This window comes from Schistocerca nitens, chromosome 4, assembly GCF_023898315.1.
Source record: "Schistocerca nitens isolate TAMUIC-IGC-003100 chromosome 4, iqSchNite1.1, whole genome shotgun sequence".
NCBI lineage: Eukaryota > Metazoa > Arthropoda > Insecta > Orthoptera > Acrididae > Schistocerca > Schistocerca nitens.
In genome coordinates, this window is record NC_064617.1 from 602396665 (window position 1) to 602415269 (window position 18605).

Sequence of the window (18605 nt, forward strand, 5' to 3'; positions counted from 1 at the left end):
TTACAGTGTGATAAGAAAAAGATAAGGCAGTTTTCTCTGTCTCATACCATTCAGTATTTACAGGATACAAATGATGAAATATAACAATGAATTCTATTTGGTGGTTTCAATTTCAAACCAGACAAAATAAAAGCTATCTGTTTCTAAAATATTTTTTGTTTTTCGCCTTAAATTATGATGATACTACAATAAATGATGTATTTATATATGATATGCTTACACAACATAAAAGTGGATTTTATTAATTTAAGTACACAGACAATTTACAACCAAAGTTAAACAAAATTGTTGCAACAATCCATTCCTGGCACTTAGAGAAGTTCTGGGTCAATTTTCTCATAAATACTCTTACTTTGTATACTACTTTCCTACCTTAAAATTTGTACTCATGCTGTTGAATGGTTTCTACTAAACGACAAAATTGCACTTTAAGATATACAAAAAACAAAAACTCTGTGAAAGTTGACTTTATTGTCGAGACATTCACAGAAATACGTTTTGATGCCACACCCAAAATTCTTCTTGTGCCAGTAAGTAGTTAATCGGAACCAAGCATGTTATCCTCCCTGTTTTATGATCTATGTAGTTAATATGTGTATTTTTCTGTTCCATATACAATAATTTATGACTTCAACAATGCAACATATAAAGTTTAAATTCGATCTACAAGGTAGTTTTTCAATCAGGTGACAACTGAAACACTTGCGCTCAAAAAAAATTTCAGTAGTAATCCACCTATAACACACTTCTCTTGTCTTTATCCAGAAGTAGGAATTACAATCTCAAGTGCAAAATTGCAAGAACCAGGACAAATGTGAAAATCTAAATTGCTAATGGTGAGTCTTAAATAAAGAGACAATTCACATAGAGGACTACACAAAATAAGTATGATCTTATTTTCAAAGCTGGTATAAATACCCAAAACATTAATTATTTGAAAAGACTGGATACAAGTAGACAATACATCCATAAAAATGTTCAAAATATATGAGGAATCATATGTTTTCTTGAAAGAAAATAATTGACAAAAGGAATTGTTTACATCAGTTTTTTTATTTAATTTTATTGTCATTTGGTGTACATATGATTCAGCCAGCATCATATCACATTAGTGGCACAGCTATTGATTACAATCAATTTTTGTAAGTACATATAAAGCACAATGAAGCTGTTAATCAGAAGTGTTGATCACAGTCTCCTAACAAGTCTCTGATTATTTTGTAAGTTTCTATTTATTCTGATTTTACATCACACTCTGACGCTGAGTCACATAATCAAGTTGCCTACCCTGTGGAGGTGATTAAGGAAATTTCCAAGATGGCAGCTGTTACCACTGACACTAGATACTTATTTAATTTGTATTTTTTCAACAGCTATTGGTCATGTACATAATATCTGTTTTGACACGTACACAATAGTAAAGTTTTACATTAAAAATTGGACATTACATTTATATTTACATCGAAAATTAAATGTTTGGTTAAGATATCACACTATTATAGATTTCTCCTAATTCATAAACATGGTTGTCGATTCATACCATAGTTTCTGTACATACCTCTCAAAGGAACTGTATGAGAGTCCTCTCACTGCCAGCAGCAGTATATTATACAGCTTTATGTCAGTATATTTGAAGCTGTTTTGGGACTCAAAACATAAGTCTATATTATTTCTCTTTCTTGTTCCATAGCTGAAAGTGATACAGTTATATATAAAAGAAAATTTAATTATTATAAACTTAAGATGGCACTAGGGAATGAAAAATGGGAACCAGTGTACAATGCAACTGAAGTGAATGAAAAATGGGAATATTTCTATAAGCTATTCAGTAACACTTTAAATGAAACCTGTCCTTTAGTTAAAAAAGTAAATAAAGCTGTAAACCATAAAGCCGAGAATCTCTCTTCTGAAATTATTGAACTGAGGGAGAAAATGAAAGATTGCTATATACTTTTTAGAGATAGTAAACTACAACATTTCTCAACAAAATATAAACTGCTCAGAAAAACATACAGAGAGTCCTTGACTAACCTAAAAGCACAGAAATGTACCTCTGAAATAAGGAACTCTAGCTGTATCAGTAAAATTGTCTGGAAAATAATGCATAAAGAAAGTGGGAAACAGAATTCCTATGAACACAGCAGCATAACATTAAAAGAAAATGGCGAAGAAATAAATGACCCAAAAGAAGTGTGTGAGAAATTTATACAAAATTTCAGTACAGTAGGTACAAATGAAGCTCATGTCAAGCCACAAAATTTTAGTCTTGGAAAATCTAGCCAGTCCTTTTGTATCCACAGCATTACTGAGAGGGACATCCTAATAATCATATCAGCACTTCGACCAAAAATGTCTTGTGGCTGTGACAACATTTCATCTAAACTGCTAAAGGAATGCAGTGATAAATTAGTGAAACCCTTGACTCACTTGATAAATACCTCCCTCAGAAATGGAGTATTCCCTGACCTTTTGAAAATTACTGAAATTATACCAGTGCATAAAAAGGGATTAAAAACTGACACTAAAAACTACAGGCTAATATCATTAACCTCAGAACTAGGCAAATTGTTAGAGAGAGTAATATTAAATCAAGTTGAATCATATTTCACCAAACACAATCTGTTAAACAACCTACAACATGGATTTAGAAAAGGGAGATCTACTACAACAGCAGTAGCATCTTTTATACATGAAATATTAAATAAGCTGGACAAAAGCGACAAGGTAATAGGCACTTTCCTAGATATGAGTAAAGCCTTTGATACTGTGAATCATACCATTCTTCTGTGTAAGCTAGAAGAGTACGGGTTGAGAGGACTAGCCTTGAAACTACTTACCTCATATTTGAAAGACAGGAAACAGTGTGTAAAGCTAACTTATCAAAATAATGAGCAGCTCCTAACAACCAAATCAAACATCAGGACACTTCAATGTGGCGTGCCTCAAGGAAGCACACTAGGGCCTTTTCTGGTCCTTGTATATGTAAATAACTTATTTGAACCCCAAAATTGCGTCGTCGTAAGCTATGTCGATGACATATCCTTCATCAGCTGTGGCAGTGATATGCAGTCTGCAGCTAACAGTACCGAGATCAGTTTCAATACTCTGTCCGCATACCTTACAGCAAACAAGCTTCTTGTAAATAAAGACAAAACGGCAATAATGAGGTTCATCCACAGTTATAATGCTGCCATAACTGATACTGTATTTACATCCCCATTGGATCTTGCATATGCAAATAAACATAAATTTTGGGCATCATTGTTGATGAACACTTATCATGGAAAGACCATGTAGATAATATTTGGAAGAAAATCAGTAGAAATGTGTATCTACTGAAATGGGTCTCAGCCTTCTTGGACCATGATACTTTAAGGCAAATATATTTTGGGTTAATTCATCCGCACCTTCAGTATGGTATTGAGATATGGGGAGGGGCATCAGCAGTTCATATAGATAGACTTTTTAGATTACAAAAAAAGGTAGTAAGAATGGTAGCCAAGGTAAAGAAAAGAGAGCCTTGTAGAGACATCTTTAGAAAATATAAAATTCTTACAGTGTGCTCCATGTATATACTGCAGACAGTCATGTTCGTGAAACAAAATCCTGAATTTAATATGAGAAACAGTAATGTACACAACTATGATACAAGGGGAAGGGAAAATTTTCATAGAATTGTGACCAATAAAAAGGCAACGGACCACAGCCCACACAGAATGGGAGCAATTTTCTACAATGCACTACCCTGTGAACTCAAGAAAGTAAATCTAAATATGCTAAAGAGTAGACTGAAGCAATTATTAATAGAGAAGTGTTGTTACTCTGTAGAGAACTTTACGTTGTAGTGCCATCTTAGAAAACAGTGTATATAGACAATGTCTCCGGCCTATCAGTGGTATGAAAGAATGTAATTATACACTGTATTATGTGTACTGAACTATTATAAATATAAGCTAAATTGTGTTACACTATAGAGGAATCTACTTGTAGTGCCCTTTTGAAAAATAATGTGTACAGACATGTGTCTGATCCATATGTTGTTATGAAAGAATATAAATATTTTACTGTATATGTGTAATGTAATCTAAATTTTCCTGACAATGTCCAAAAACTTTTTGTTATATGGACAGAAAATAAATAAATAAATAAATAAAAATACAGTGACTAAATAAAAAATCTCCTGGAACTTAGAGTCTCTGGCTGTTTTTACTGACAGGAGATAAGACTTTCATGTACAGGGAAGATACAGTTAGTATATTTAGTTTGTGAAATGCAGCTGGCACAACTTTTTAGAATGTCTGTAATAGTTTTCATTGCTTATTTTCCCACATAAACATTTTTTTTGTACCAGAAGAGTTGCTCCATATGATATTTCCATAAACAGAGTGGAAGAAAGCATAATATGAGGACTGAACCTGTTCCTTGCTAACATAGGTTTTTAATTTGTATAGTAAGAAAATCATGCATGACAGTTTAATGCACAAATGGTCTGTGTGTGTTGCATCCCATTTCTGTTGTTGGTCAAAATCAGTTTCTAATAGTCTGACACATTCACTCTCATTTACATTTTCACTTAGTTTGTAAGGATAGAAGTATATTGCTTCTATTTTGTTTTTATTTAGTATTGGTTCACTTTTTTGTAGTCACTACACAGACATGTTAACCACGACCAGAAAAAAAAAAAAAAAAAACACAATTCTGGCATGTTTAAAAAGGAGTGAAGTGATCCCTATTTATGTAGAGGGCAGCAAGGAATACCCAGGAAATTACAAACCATTAATGTTTCACCTGCCCTATCTAAATTAATAGAAAGTGCAATTACAGGCAGAATAGCAAATTTTGTAAAACAATGCAGCACTTTGAATTACGCCCAGCATGAGTTCAGGAAGCGTGGAGCCACTGAAACAGCACCAGCGGAGTTTTTAACATTTGTAACTAAGGCATTAGGTAAGCAGAAGGAAGTTTGTGGTTTATTTCTTGACCTTTCACATGCCTTTGATTGTGTATGGCTCAACATATCGTTACAATAGCTCCAGTGATGTGGTAAAAGGGGGGAAGCAGAGAATATCATGGAAAATAGAGAATAGAACAGTGTGCAGAAATAAAACAAAGAGAACAATCCTATTACAAATGTCTATTCAAATTCTGACTTTGTTAAGATATTGTATGCCTCAAGGATCAATGCTTCAGCCAGTACTTTTCATTTTATACGTATACAATATGCCCAAAATAGTAGGTGGAAATACTGTAATGTACGCAGATGACATTTCCATTTGTTACAAGCTGTGTTTCAACAGATGACTTACAAAAGAAAGCTTCTCTAAGTACGAAAAATGGAAACAATTACTTCAGCGAAAATAATATTTTTATCAATGTTAACAAAAGCACATATATGCAAATACATGCAAATAAAACACTCAAGTTGAACAATATCATTGTCATGCTTAGACTTAGATCTAAAAGAGGCAGAAAATTACAAATTTCTGGTCATAATAGTGGATAGGTACTTGACACAGGAGAATCATGTAAATAATATCTGTTGTAACATGATTTCAGGTATATTTCTGATTAGAAAAATATTAAGGACAATACACGAACACTACAAACAGTGTTCTATGGGCTAGTCCATTCACAAACATCATATAGTATCCTGGTCTGGGGAAATGCTGCAAATGGCACATACAAAGAGCATTAAAACTACAAAACAAATTTGTAAGTTATATAGCAAAATTATTTTTTAGAGATTCCTGTAGAAATAAACTCAGGGAACTCAACATATTTACAGTATCATCATTGTACATAAATGAAACAATTACTTATCTAAAAATTAATCACACTGCATCATTAAACAGAGACACCTGTAACTATAACACATGAAATAAAAATTATCATCACACTGAAAAAAACTCAGCTCTAATTAACAGACAAAGAGCTTGTAAAAGTGGGATGCTTTCTATACAATACTCTACCACACTATATAGAGATGAGAGAAAATATGTGCTTTCAAAAGTAAATTAAAATGTCACTTTGTTAAAATTTGGCCATACAGAGTTAACCAATACCTTGAGGTTAAAAGTTAAAGTAATGTGTTCACATGTAACTATGCAAATATTTTCTTCAGATAGCACAAAGTGACTTCAAACTACAATAATTACATCTGTACATATTCACTGTTCATAAGAAAATATTTTAAGATAAATAAGCACATCTTCTATACAAATATATCTGTGTAACTCCATGTAAAAATGAAAAATGCATATCAGTGCTTTTAGATGCTTATATACTAAGATAATCATTCCTCTTATTGACATTTTCAAGTAATTGTGTAATTCAGAAACTTTTAAGTGTGTAATTTTCAAATTCCATGTAAACATGATGTGTCCAATACCTCTGAACAGAATGGTCCATGGACAAATAAAACTATTACAGTTTTCCTTTTGACTTAAGTTCTACTAGGATATGTCATTGTGAGTGTTGTAACATCAGCTTATATTACTGCGTAGTAGGGCAAAGAACTAGGTAGACCATTCATGTATATTAAGAAAAGAAAGACACTATGACAGAACCTTATAGAACTGCTGTAGTAACAGGTAGAGAATTTGATCTCCATCTGCTGGATGTCCAGTCCATATATTACGATACTCTGGGTGAATCAGGTTGCACATTATAGTACTGGTCACCTCTCTGCCATTGCATCTTTTCCCACTCTTCTTTCCACACATTACGTGGCCTCACTTTTAAGTTCAAGGCTGTAGCTGTTGCAGTGAAATGTGGGATAAGGAAGTGCTTGTGGTGTCCTTTGCAAGAAGGCCCACACTTATTTTGTTGGAATCTTTCATACAATGGGAGTTCACCCAATTTCCATACTGCTGCAGCTATGCAGCTCAACCACTTACAGTACTGTATTATTATAACAGGATTAACAATGTTGTCCCTCTGCAGTGCTGGGGGCACTGAAAGCTTCTAATACATTTAATGAGTCAAATATGACAATCCTGTTCAGTTTCAAGTGGCTTCATAAACTGTAAAGCATGTACGACAGCCACTGCCTCTACAGTAAATATTTGCATTGGTGGTGGGGATATATTTATTCTGCTTGGTGACCAGGACAAAAGAAGATGCAACTGATACATGGGAGGTTAATCAATTAATTTAGGCCATCACTGTATATTTTAATCACACCTGTCTACTGCAATTGCACAATTTCCTTGAATACATCATTATATTTGACACTTCACATTTGGGTAGCAGATGGATGTTATGTGAACTGACAATCTGAGGATAATAAATTTTGGAGTGCTGGTTATTTATGTGTACTGGGTAGTAAGGAAGCACTTCTACCATTACTACTCAGCAGTGTGCATTATATTTCAAGATAGAAACAATAAATGGTTTGAAGGAGCTCTTATAACTTAGTTAACACGTAAGCATGTGGTATCAAGAGTCTGGATTCTCTGTAACATACATTTATCTGCTAGTAACTAACACGATACACTAAGGAGCACTCTGTAGTTTCCCACAGCAGAGCATTGATTTGTGTCTAAGGCTTTTCTAGAATACAGATTCAAATACAGCAGTACTGTATTTTGTATAATGTCATGACTACTAACTTGATGTAAGTGTTGGACACCGTGTGTAGAATCTTTATAGCTTTTTCTAACCTGAGAAGCCTGCTATTAGTCATGAGTCCTAAATTAGTCCCCAGAATCACAATATTCCTAATATTATTTGCTTTCCCAATTTCACCTTCAAAGCAAGGTGCTGGAGATATTTGTGAGGAAACACAACAACTTGTGATTTGTGAGGTGGTATTGCTACAACCCTTTTTTGATCAGCCAACTGTCACAAAATATGACAACATAATCTAGACCAGCAGTCATCAAACTGTGGTCTGCAGGCTGCATGTAGCCCAAATCAAGTATTCATGTGGCCTGCAGTCTCCTCCATATTTTACAACACTAAGCTTCCAGCATCTAACAGCCAAATGCAGAAACATCAGCTAACACTGACAGCTTCCTCAGAGTGTAGTTTTCCTGTTCATAATCAGTAACAAATAAAAATACTTACAGAGACAGTAAAATTTTAAGATGTCCTTAACTTTAATTGACATCTGTGAATTCAGCTGAGAGAGAAGTAAAGTTGGCCACTTACCTCAGAGACAGAGGGGCAATTAGTGTGGTCACTGTGCGGTTAGAGGATGTGAGAGGGGACTGCCTTACTGTTTATCTTCCATTGCTGATAACTCGTGGCGATGTGTGCCTCATACCAATCAGCTGCTATGGTGTACATTTTAAGCAGAAGTAACATGGAATTGTGACTGCGCATTACAGCGACAGTCATCTTCAAATGTATTACATATTTGCAGCAAGGAATATGAAATTAAATTAGGGCTTTTGTAATACAACACAATGAGTGGTAAATATTTGTGATTGTGTCACAAATTGCATTTAAAATAATCAGTTAACGTCTGCTCACTTAACACAATACCACTTCATCAGGAAATTACAGTGTCACAACTTTGGGATCTCTGAAGGGAGGGCAGGAGTGGGGAGGGGCTACATTTTGAAATAGAAAACAGTTGACAAGAAGTGTTCTGAATGGTGCTGACTTATGACGATATGTACTTGGGGGCCACCAGCCAACTTATCACTCCATTACTATAGCCAGGAAAGCTCATAACATACAATTTATGTATGTTACCAATCAATAATAAGATCGATACATGTGCTGCCCAAGATGCCACCCCACAATGTCTGTGTTGGCTCTCAAACAAAAAAGTCTAGCAACTACTGATCTAGACTATGGCAAGTATACTGGAGAAACATGACTGCTGAGTAAAGGCACACATTGTCTGCATATTGTAATTGTTTAATAGTTGGTGGTAGAGAAGTTTGAAGATCATGTCTATATGAAGAATATAATATTGCTCATAGAGAGTACTTGCAACATTTTGTATAAGCCCATCAACTCACTGCCTGAGCAAATGAATGCTCAACAATTGTGTGGCAGCTTGATCATGAAACTAACTTATACTAAGGGTATGAAGCTAATGAATGAGTATGTAGACTAGTGGAGCCGAGATATTGGAAAAAGTGACAGTGAGGAAGCTGAACCAGGTGGATGCAGCCAATATGTATGATAGGATGCACGGCAGCTGTTTAAATGCCTCTGGTGACAAATTTGCTATCATCAAGCAGGTACATCTGAAGGTTTTTCTTGTCATATCTTGCAAATACTAACATTATTGTTTGTAGCTGATTTCAGTCCTCTTTTAATCCTGTTTGTGCTAGTATTACAGATGTTAACACATTGAGCCTGAAAACTTCAACCTGCAAAGTCATTTCTCAATAATCATAAAATGAAGTTCTCTGATTTCTTATTCTTCCCTTCCGCAAAACCTTCAATGAATTTATATCCATGACACTGTATCTTTGTGTCTGAAATGCTTATACAGGCTCAGCTCTTGCTATGGGACTGGGTGTACTGGTTATCATCACATCTTGGTTATTTGGTTTTTATACCTAGAAACAATTCGTTTCATGATTTTGCACTATGTTGCTCACCAATAACCTTGCTCTGTCATTTCTGGCACTGGTCTTTTTGAATTGGGTCAGCTGTGGCAAGCAACATCTGCAGTGTCCCATGATTTGACATTGATTTATCTTAGGCACTGCAGCTGATGTATCTGTTATGGACATTGAACACTGCAACTGTGGTTAAAACAGTAGATGAAAGGAAACTCCTTTAAAGTGACTGGGCACTGTTTTCATACCGGTAACCACACTCTAGCTCTAGCTGGTCGACAATTAATTCTTCTACGATAGAGTTGTGAAGCATTCCTGCCAATGACTAACATTATGCTGTAAGTTCATTTGCAGAGGACGGAAGCCTGAGCTTGAAGTTTGCACTCTTCTCATATACTCTATGAACCACAGTGGATTTCTGATGGGCCAGGAGCTCACTTAACACTGCAGCATCACTAACACTTGGTTATGAGTAATTCTGTTAATTAAGGCAAGACAACATTTCATTATGAGTAATGCACTACTGTTAATTAAAGCAAGACCACACTTTCTGTGGCTCAAAGCAAATGTTCTAGCAGATCTTGTTGAAATTATCACAAGTATGCCAGCAGCAGAATCTTTTGCTGTATGTTCCATGAGTTTTAACATTATTTATGTCACTGTAAAACTCAAGCAACTGCTGGAGACATGTTTAAAAGGTAGACAACAGTGTACAGAAATTATATATGATAAGCTAAAAATAGCTTTCCATACAAACTAATCAGAAAAGATATTAGCCTGCCACATACAAACCATGGATCACTAAAGGGAGGAAAGTATCTTGTGAAAGGAAAAGGGAAACTTAACCTGTCATCAAGAACAAGTAAATGTCCTGCAGTAGCTACATGCTACAAAAACTACTCAATACAAGTAATAAACATTTTTAATAACCATTTCTTAAATATAGAAGGCATAGGGATAAACAGTTCAAGAGAATCCAGAATGAGATTTTCACTCTGCAGTGGAGTGTGCACTGATTTGAAACTTTCTGGCAGATTAAAACTGTGAGCCGGACCGAGACTCGAACTCGGGACCATTGCCTTTTGTAGCAATTGCTCTACCAACTGAGCTACCCAAGCTCTTCTGCAAAGAGTTCTGTGAAGTTCGGAAGGTAGGAGACGAGTTACTGGCAGAATTGAAGCTGTGAGGATGGGTCATGAGTCGTGCTTGGGTAATTCAGTTGGTAGAGCACTTGCCCGCGAAAGGCAAAGGTCCCAAGTTCAAGTCTCAGTCCAGCACACAGTTTTAATCTGCCAGAAAGTTTCATATCAGCGCACACTCCGCTGCAGAGTGAAAATCTCATTCTGGAAACACCCCCAGGCTGTGGCTAAGCCATGTCTCCACAATATCCATTCTTCCAGGAGTGCTATAGTTCAATTCTTTTATCTTGGCGGTTCGCGCATGCCCACCCAGACGCAGGAGATTGCTGCGTTGCCAGTTGTACGCGCCAAGAGAAGCAGCGCAATAGTATAGTTCGCAAAGTTACGTTTAGGGGGGAGCGCGCAGTTTATGAAGTAAAGTCACCATGGCCGCATTAATCCTTTTGCTGCTACAGAGGCGTGCTCCCCTCATTCCGCGATGTGCGTGATTTTGTCATCATTGCACTGCTCGCCTGTGCAGACACATGGTGTTTCGACTGCTTTGACACACTTTATCATTCGATTTCACAAAAACTATTTGGCCCAAAAATTTGATTTTTACACATCTTTTTGACTGATACCTTCCCCCCATAAATGACTTAATTTTGTTTCGATGTTCAACACAGTTATTGTGCAGCATTAGATGTAGTAAACCACTGCACAAAATTTTGAAGAGTTTGCAGAGGTAAAAGTCCATAGCGTATACTTTCCATATGGTCGATCTTAGTTGTCACAAGAAATTTCAAAAAAGTACATTCAAACGAACAAAATTCATCAAGTAAGACACTTCCATATTGTTTTCAAATATAGAAAATATTAAGCACTGATCAAGGTTTGTACTCAGAACCTTTCGCTTAGCAGCCTTACACGGTAACCATTACGCTAACGCAGCTCGTCATTCAATATATCTCCCGGAGGACTTTAAAATATCACGCAAAATACCGACAAACATTGTTGGTATGATTATGAATTACTTACGTTTCGTCGAAGTACAATAGGAAATAAACAATTACCGCTGTTCTTTATTGCGAAAAAGCGATTAGTGGGAATGATACAAACACCTTTCCTTGCTATCGCCTGAATTAGGGGGCTTGTTGCTTGTTTTGTTTAATTAATTAGTAGAATATGAAGCATTTGGTATAAAGAATGCTTTTTCCAAACTTTCTATAAAAGAAAGTCTGCCATCAAGACATTGCTTTTGTTCAATTACTTTATTTATGACTAAACGTTTCTAAAACTGAAGACACTCGTCTGTGCTCTGCACTGCAGTCGAGCTCTGGCAACGTCGTTCTCTGTTCATTGGCTGACTGTGTTTTGTGACGTCAGATGTGCAGAACGAACCTAAACTCGGCCGCCGTCATAAATGCCGCACACTTTAGTTCTGCAAGGTTCGCAGAAGAGCTTCTGTGAAGTTTGGAAGGTAGGAGACGAGGTACCGGCAGAAGTGAAGCTGTGAGGATAGGTCGTGAGTTGTGCTTGGGTAGCTCAGTTGGTAGAGCACTTGCCCACGAAAGGCAAAGGTCCCAAGTTCAAGTCTCGGTCCAGCACACAGTTTTAATCAGCCAGGAAGTTTCAGTTCAAGAGAATGATCACAGCAGTATGTTGGAAAACCAACTCTCATACAATTCAATCATATGATGTATCACTGACTTCTTATGAAATTAAGAAACTTATAGACTCTCCAAAAAATAAAAGCTCATCTGAATTTGGTGGTGTTTCCAACAGAGTACTACAGATTGTCCTCATATAATAAGCACTGTCTTTTCTGGAAAATGAAATGCATCAATAACTCAAGGCATATTTCCAAAGAGACTGAAATAAGAAAGGTGACAGAGATGTTCAATAACTACCAACCCATTTCACTACTAACATGATAAATACCTGACACTGTCAGCTGGAGAGCAATCAAATATTCAATGTAAAGAAAGCCTCCAATTCAAAGTCTTTCACTGCCTTGACCACTTGTATGTACACTGGACTACTAGTTTCAACAGGACTAAGCTGCCATCTTCAGTTCTGAAAGGTTACAAAAATTACAAAAGTATTTACACTATAGTAACTGTAAATGTAAAATAACAATTTTACATACCTTCTTTTTAATATACCCAAAGAGTATAGGTTATGAAATCACAATGAGCGATTAACTGCACGTTTGTATTCGTACCGTTGTAATGGACTGTGAATGTGAAATACAACAAAATTACTTCTACATAAGTTATTACAGTAAATACACAAATTCCAATACACACCAAAGATCCAGTATAGATACATGCGATCAAGGTAATAAAAAACTTCATATTGAAAGCTTTCTTTACATTAATAATACCACTTTCCAAAAATTTTTGAGAAGGTGATGTATTCTAGAATAGTGTCCCAAGGCAACAACAACAACATCCTTAGTAAATCACAGTTTGGATTCCAGAAGAGTTGCTCAGGCGAGAATGCTATTTACACACTCACTCAACAATTTTTAAAAGTATTAAATAACAAAGTAGTATCTGTTGGCATTTTCTGTGACCTGTGTAAGGCATATGACTCTGAGGTTTTAGGGAGGTGATAGTACAGTCAACCAATGGATAGTGTAATATTTAACCAAAAGAATGCAGAAAAGATTCTCCAGGAGTTGATTGTACAGGAAACCAATGGATTGTATCTTACCTAAACAGAAGAAAACAGGAAGTTGTGCTTACTAATTAAAGAAATATTATAAGGGAGATTCTTCTGACTGGGGAGATATCACATGTGGGGTTAGACAAGGCTCAATATTAGAACCATTATTCTTCCTTGTATATGTAAATGACCTTCTGTCTAATATACAAGCAGAATAAATTCTTTTTGCAGCTGACACTAGTATTTTAATCAATCAAACCACACAAACAGCAGCAAAAAAATTATAATGATGTTCTTAAAATGGTTATCTAGTAGTTTTCAACAAATGGTCTCCCTCTCAATTTCAAAACAACACAACACATTCAGTTTCATGCTTCTAGAGGTAATAACCCACTGGTAAGTGTACCACACGGCGAGAATATAAGGAACAGGTCAGAAACTTCAAAAATTTTGGGTGTCCATATTCATCAGAATTTAAACTAGAAAAATCACATTCTAGAACTCCTAAAACAACTTAGTACAGCCACATTTACGCTTAGAATCATTGCAAATATTGGGGAAAAACAATTCAGTAAGTTGACGTATCTGCATATTTTCATTCAATAATGCCATATAGAATAATATACTGGAGTAACACATCTTTCAGAAAGAAAGTCGTATTCCTCAAACCATGCTATAGGAATAACATGTGGTGCTCACACATTATCATCTTGTAGACACTTGTTTAAGGAATTAAGCAGTTTGACTTCTGCTTCACGGTATATTTCTTCTCTCATGGAGTTTGTTGCAAATAATCCACTGCAGTTAAAAAGGAACAATGATCCATAATTACAATAAAAGAAGAAAAATTGGCGTTCATTACTACAAATTAAGGATGTCTTTATCACAGAATGGGGTGCACAACGCTGCAACCAAAATTTTTGATTACTCACCCAGTGATAAGTCTGATAGCAAAGTAAAAATTGAAAACAAACTGAACCTATTCCATAAAAGAATTTTTATTTTTGTGACATGTAAAAAGTGGTAGCTAGGAATTGCTAATGGGCACCTATATGTTTAAAGAAACTTATAAACATTCAGCATGTAACCATATTTATAATTTAATTTGTGATGTGAATGTAAAATGACTTGTTTCACATCATTACTATTTACCATACAAATGATCCATGGAAAATAAAACAAACTAGTTAATTTGAAAGTAGTCAAGAAAAAGAAATGTACATTTTGTTGTTCCCAAGGGTTTCCAAAGAACTCTAGATAATATGGCTACTACAAAACATAACATTTCCAACATAACATTTACCATGGAAGTAGAAAAGGACAAGAAACTGCCATTTCTAGATGTGCTGGTCACAAGGGACGGCGAAAACCTGGGACACAGCGTGTATCGAAAACCGACTCACACGGACCGATACCTGCACAAACTGTCAAACCACCACCCGAGCCAGAAAAGGGGCATGATTAGTACGCTCGTAACGAGAGCAGGACGAATATGTGAGCCGCAACACCTCAAACGAGAAATGCAACACCTGGAAACAGTCCTGAGGAGCAATGGGTACTCCACAAATTATATTAGAAGTGTAACTGAGCCAAACACTCGGCGAAGTAAGGAACCAGAAAAAGAAATGTCGGGTACGGCCTTTCTGCCATACATTCCCAGAGTGACGGACAGAATCGGCCGTATATTGCGCAAACATGGCGTAAAGACGATCTTCAAACCGACAAGGAAGATCAAAGAGTGTCTTAGATCGGCGAAGGAGAAAAGAGACCCACTTTCAATGTCGGGAATATACCGCATACCATGCACATGCGGAAAAGTTTATGTCGGGATGACTGGACGATCCATTAACACCAGGATCAAGGAGCATAAGCGACATTGCAGGTTGGGGCAGGTGGAGAAATCGGCCGTGGCAGAACACGCACTGAATGAGACCGACCACGTAATAAAATTCGCCGACACGGAAGTTCTGGCTGTAGAGAACCACTATCACACGCGCTTGTTCAGAGAAGCTGTAGAAATACAAAAACACGCGAACAGTTTGAACAAGAAAGAGGAAAGCCTTAAGGTCAACGGATCCTGGCTTCCCGTACTGCAGCGAACGACCGTCGCAGGTAGCAAGAGGAGAACCGCACCGGAAATGACCGCGGAGAAGCCCTCGGACGTTGGCGCGCCAGGTACATATAGTCTGCGCCCGCGAGCTCGGCTCCAGTTCACCACCGGCAATGGAGGGTGAAGCTTTGACAATGCCAGCCACTCGTGCTGGCGAAACGTCAGAAAAATCATTAGATGAACGTCGGCCGAAGAACCCGAGACAGAAGCCAATAGGCAGTTTGTCAATATGGCTACTGCAATACTGATGACAAATCTGTTGGCTTTGTGCAAATAGTGAGCCTGGCCTTCTGAAGAGATTTCAGACTTTCTTGGAAAGACAAGTGCCCATTTTGAAAGACATAGGCAACCTTAGAAACATAGAAAAAAAAGTAACATTAATAATTTTAAACAAAGTTGTCCAAATTGAAAAATTATTGTGAATAAGAGATTCTGTCGGAAACCAGACCGATATGTAAATTTTTGGGTTTAGTAGATGACCAACTTACATGAAAGCAGCAAGCTGAGAATGTCTGCAACAACAACAACAACAACAACAACAACTATTATTATTATTATTATTATTATTTCTTTCCTTTCTCAGACCTTAGGTCTGGTTCGAAATGAAAGTGACGCGGACCTTGATCAAGCGTGACTTCCTTTTAACTGTACGGTATATGTTATATTGCGTTTAGGAACTTTCGGGTAATTGAACATGTATCAATAATTACGGATTTCTGTAGTTGTATATATGTGTTTGGATGTAGCTGTATTGCATTGATGTACTGGTGGATATTGTGTGGTATGACTCCTGTAGTTGATACTATAATTGGTATGATGTCAACTTTATCCTGATGCCACATGTCTTTGACTTCCTCAGCCAGTTGGATGTATTTTTCAATTTTTTCTCCTGTTTTCTTTTGTATATTTGTTGTATTGGGTATGGATATTTCGATTAGTTGTGTTAATTTCTTCTTTTTATTGGTGAGTATGATGTCAGGTTTGTTATGTGGCGTTGTTTTATCTGTTATAATGGTTCTGTTCCAGTATAATTTGTATTCATCATTCTCCAGTACATTTTGTGGTGCATACTTGTATGTAGGAACTTGTTGTTTTAAAAGTTTATGTTGTAATGCAAGCTGTTGATGTATTATTTTTGCGACATTGTCATGTCTTCTGGGGTATTCTGTATTTGCTAGTATTGTACATCCGCTTGTGATGTGATCTACTGTTTCTATTTGTTGTTTACAAAGTCTGCATTTATCTGTTGTGGTATTGGGATCTTTAATAATATGCTTGCTGTAATACCTGGTGTTTATTGTTTGATCCTGTACTGCAATCATGAATCCTTCTGTCTCACTGTATATATTGCCTTTTCGCAGCCATGTGTTGGATGTGTCTTGATCGATGTGTGGCTGTGTTAGATGATACGGGTGCTTGCCATGAAGTGTTTTCTTTTTCCAATTTACTTTCTTCGTATCTGTTGATGTTATGTGGTCTAAAGGGTTGTAAAGGTGGTTATGAAATTGTAGTGGTGTAGCCGATGTATTTATATGAGTTATTGCTTTGTGTATTTTGCTAGTTTCTGCTCGTTCTATAAAGAATTTTCTTAAATTGTCTACCTGTCCATAATGTAGGTTTTTTATATCGATAAATCCCCTTCCTCCTTCCTTTCTGCTTAATGTGAATCTTTCTGTTGCTGAATGTATGTGATGTATTCTATATTTATGGCATTGTGATCGTGTAAGTGTATTGAGTGCTTCTAGGTCTGTGTTACTCCATTTCACTACTCCAAATGAGTAGGTCAATATTGGTATGGCATAAGTATTTATAGCTTTGGTCTTGTTTCTTGCTGTCAATTCTGTTTTCAGTATTTTTGTTAGTCTTTGTCTATATTTTTCTTTTAGTTCTTCTTTAATATTTGTATTATCTATTCCTATTTTTTGTCTGTATCCTAGATATTTATAGGCATCCGTTTTTTCCATCGCTTCTATGCAGTCGCTGTGGTTATCCAATATGTAATCTTCTTGTTTAGTGTGTTTTCCCTTGACTATGCTGTTTTTCTTACATTTGTCTGTTCCAAAAGCCATATTTATATCATTGCTGAATACTTCTGTTATCTTTAGTAATTGGTTGAGTTGTTGATTTGTTGCTGCCAGTAGTTTTAGATCATCCATGTATAGCAAATGTGTGATTTTGTGTGGGTATGTTCCAGTAATATTGTATCCATAATTTGTATTATTTAGCATGTTGGATAGTGGGTTGAGAGCAAGGCAGAACCAGAAAGGACTTAATGAGTCTCCTTGGTATATTCCACGCTTAATCTGTATTGGCTGTGATGTGATATTATTTGAATTTGTTTGGATATTAAGTGTGGTTTTCCAATTTCTCATTACTATGTTTAGGAACTGTATCAATTTAGGATCTACTTTGTATATTTCCAATATTTGTAGTAACCATGAGTGGGGTACACTATCAAAAACTTTTTGGTAATCAATGTATGCGTAGTGTAGCGACCTTTGTTTAGTTTTAGCTTGATATGTCACCTCTGCATCTATTATCAGTTGCTCTTTACATCCTCGTGCTCCTTTGCAACAGCCTTTTTGTTCTTCATTTATAATTTTGTTCTGTGTTGTATGTGTCATTAATTTCTGTTTGATGATTGAAGTTAATATTTTGTATATTGTTGGTAGGCATGTTATGGGGCGATATTTAGCTGGGTTCGCTGTGTCTGCTTGATCTTTAGGTTTCAGATAAGTTATTCCATGTGTAAGTGTATCAGGGAATGTGTATGGGTCTGCAATGTAACTGTTAAATAATTTAGTTAGATGTGAATGTGTTGAGGTGAACTTCTTTAACCAGAAATTTGCTATTTTATCATTTCCAGCGGCTTTCCAATTGTGAGTAGAATTAATTGCTTGGGTGACTTCATGTTGCAAAATTATCACTTCAGGCATTTGTGGTATCATCTTGTATGTGTCTGTTTCTGCTTGTATCCACCGTGCATGCCTGTTATGTTGTACCGGGTTAGACCATATGCCGCTCCAGAAGTGTTCCATGTCTGTTATGTTTGGTGGATTGTTTATTTTAATGTGTGTGTTATCTATTGTCTGGTAAAATTTCTTTTGGTTTGTGTTGAATGTTTGGTTTTGTTTCCTTCTATTTTCAATTTTTTTGTATCTTCTGAGTCGTTTGGCTAATGCT

At 36.2% G+C, this 18605-nt stretch overlaps 1 protein-coding gene across 2 annotated transcripts in view; it reads right to left on the reverse strand.

Moving 5' to 3' along the window:
- Window positions 1-18605, reverse strand: part of LOC126253482 (serine/threonine-protein kinase dyf-5) — a 318570-nt gene that overhangs the window by 252864 nt on the left and 47101 nt on the right. Inside the window, exon 3 of one of the 2 annotated variants that reach the window (XM_049954846.1) lies at window positions 12792-12878. The exons of the other annotated variant lie outside the window; for it this stretch is intronic. The gene's annotated coding sequence lies outside the window, so the exon portion shown is untranslated. The remainder of the gene's footprint in view (window positions 1-12791; window positions 12879-18605) is intronic. 2 annotated transcript variants of the gene reach the window in all.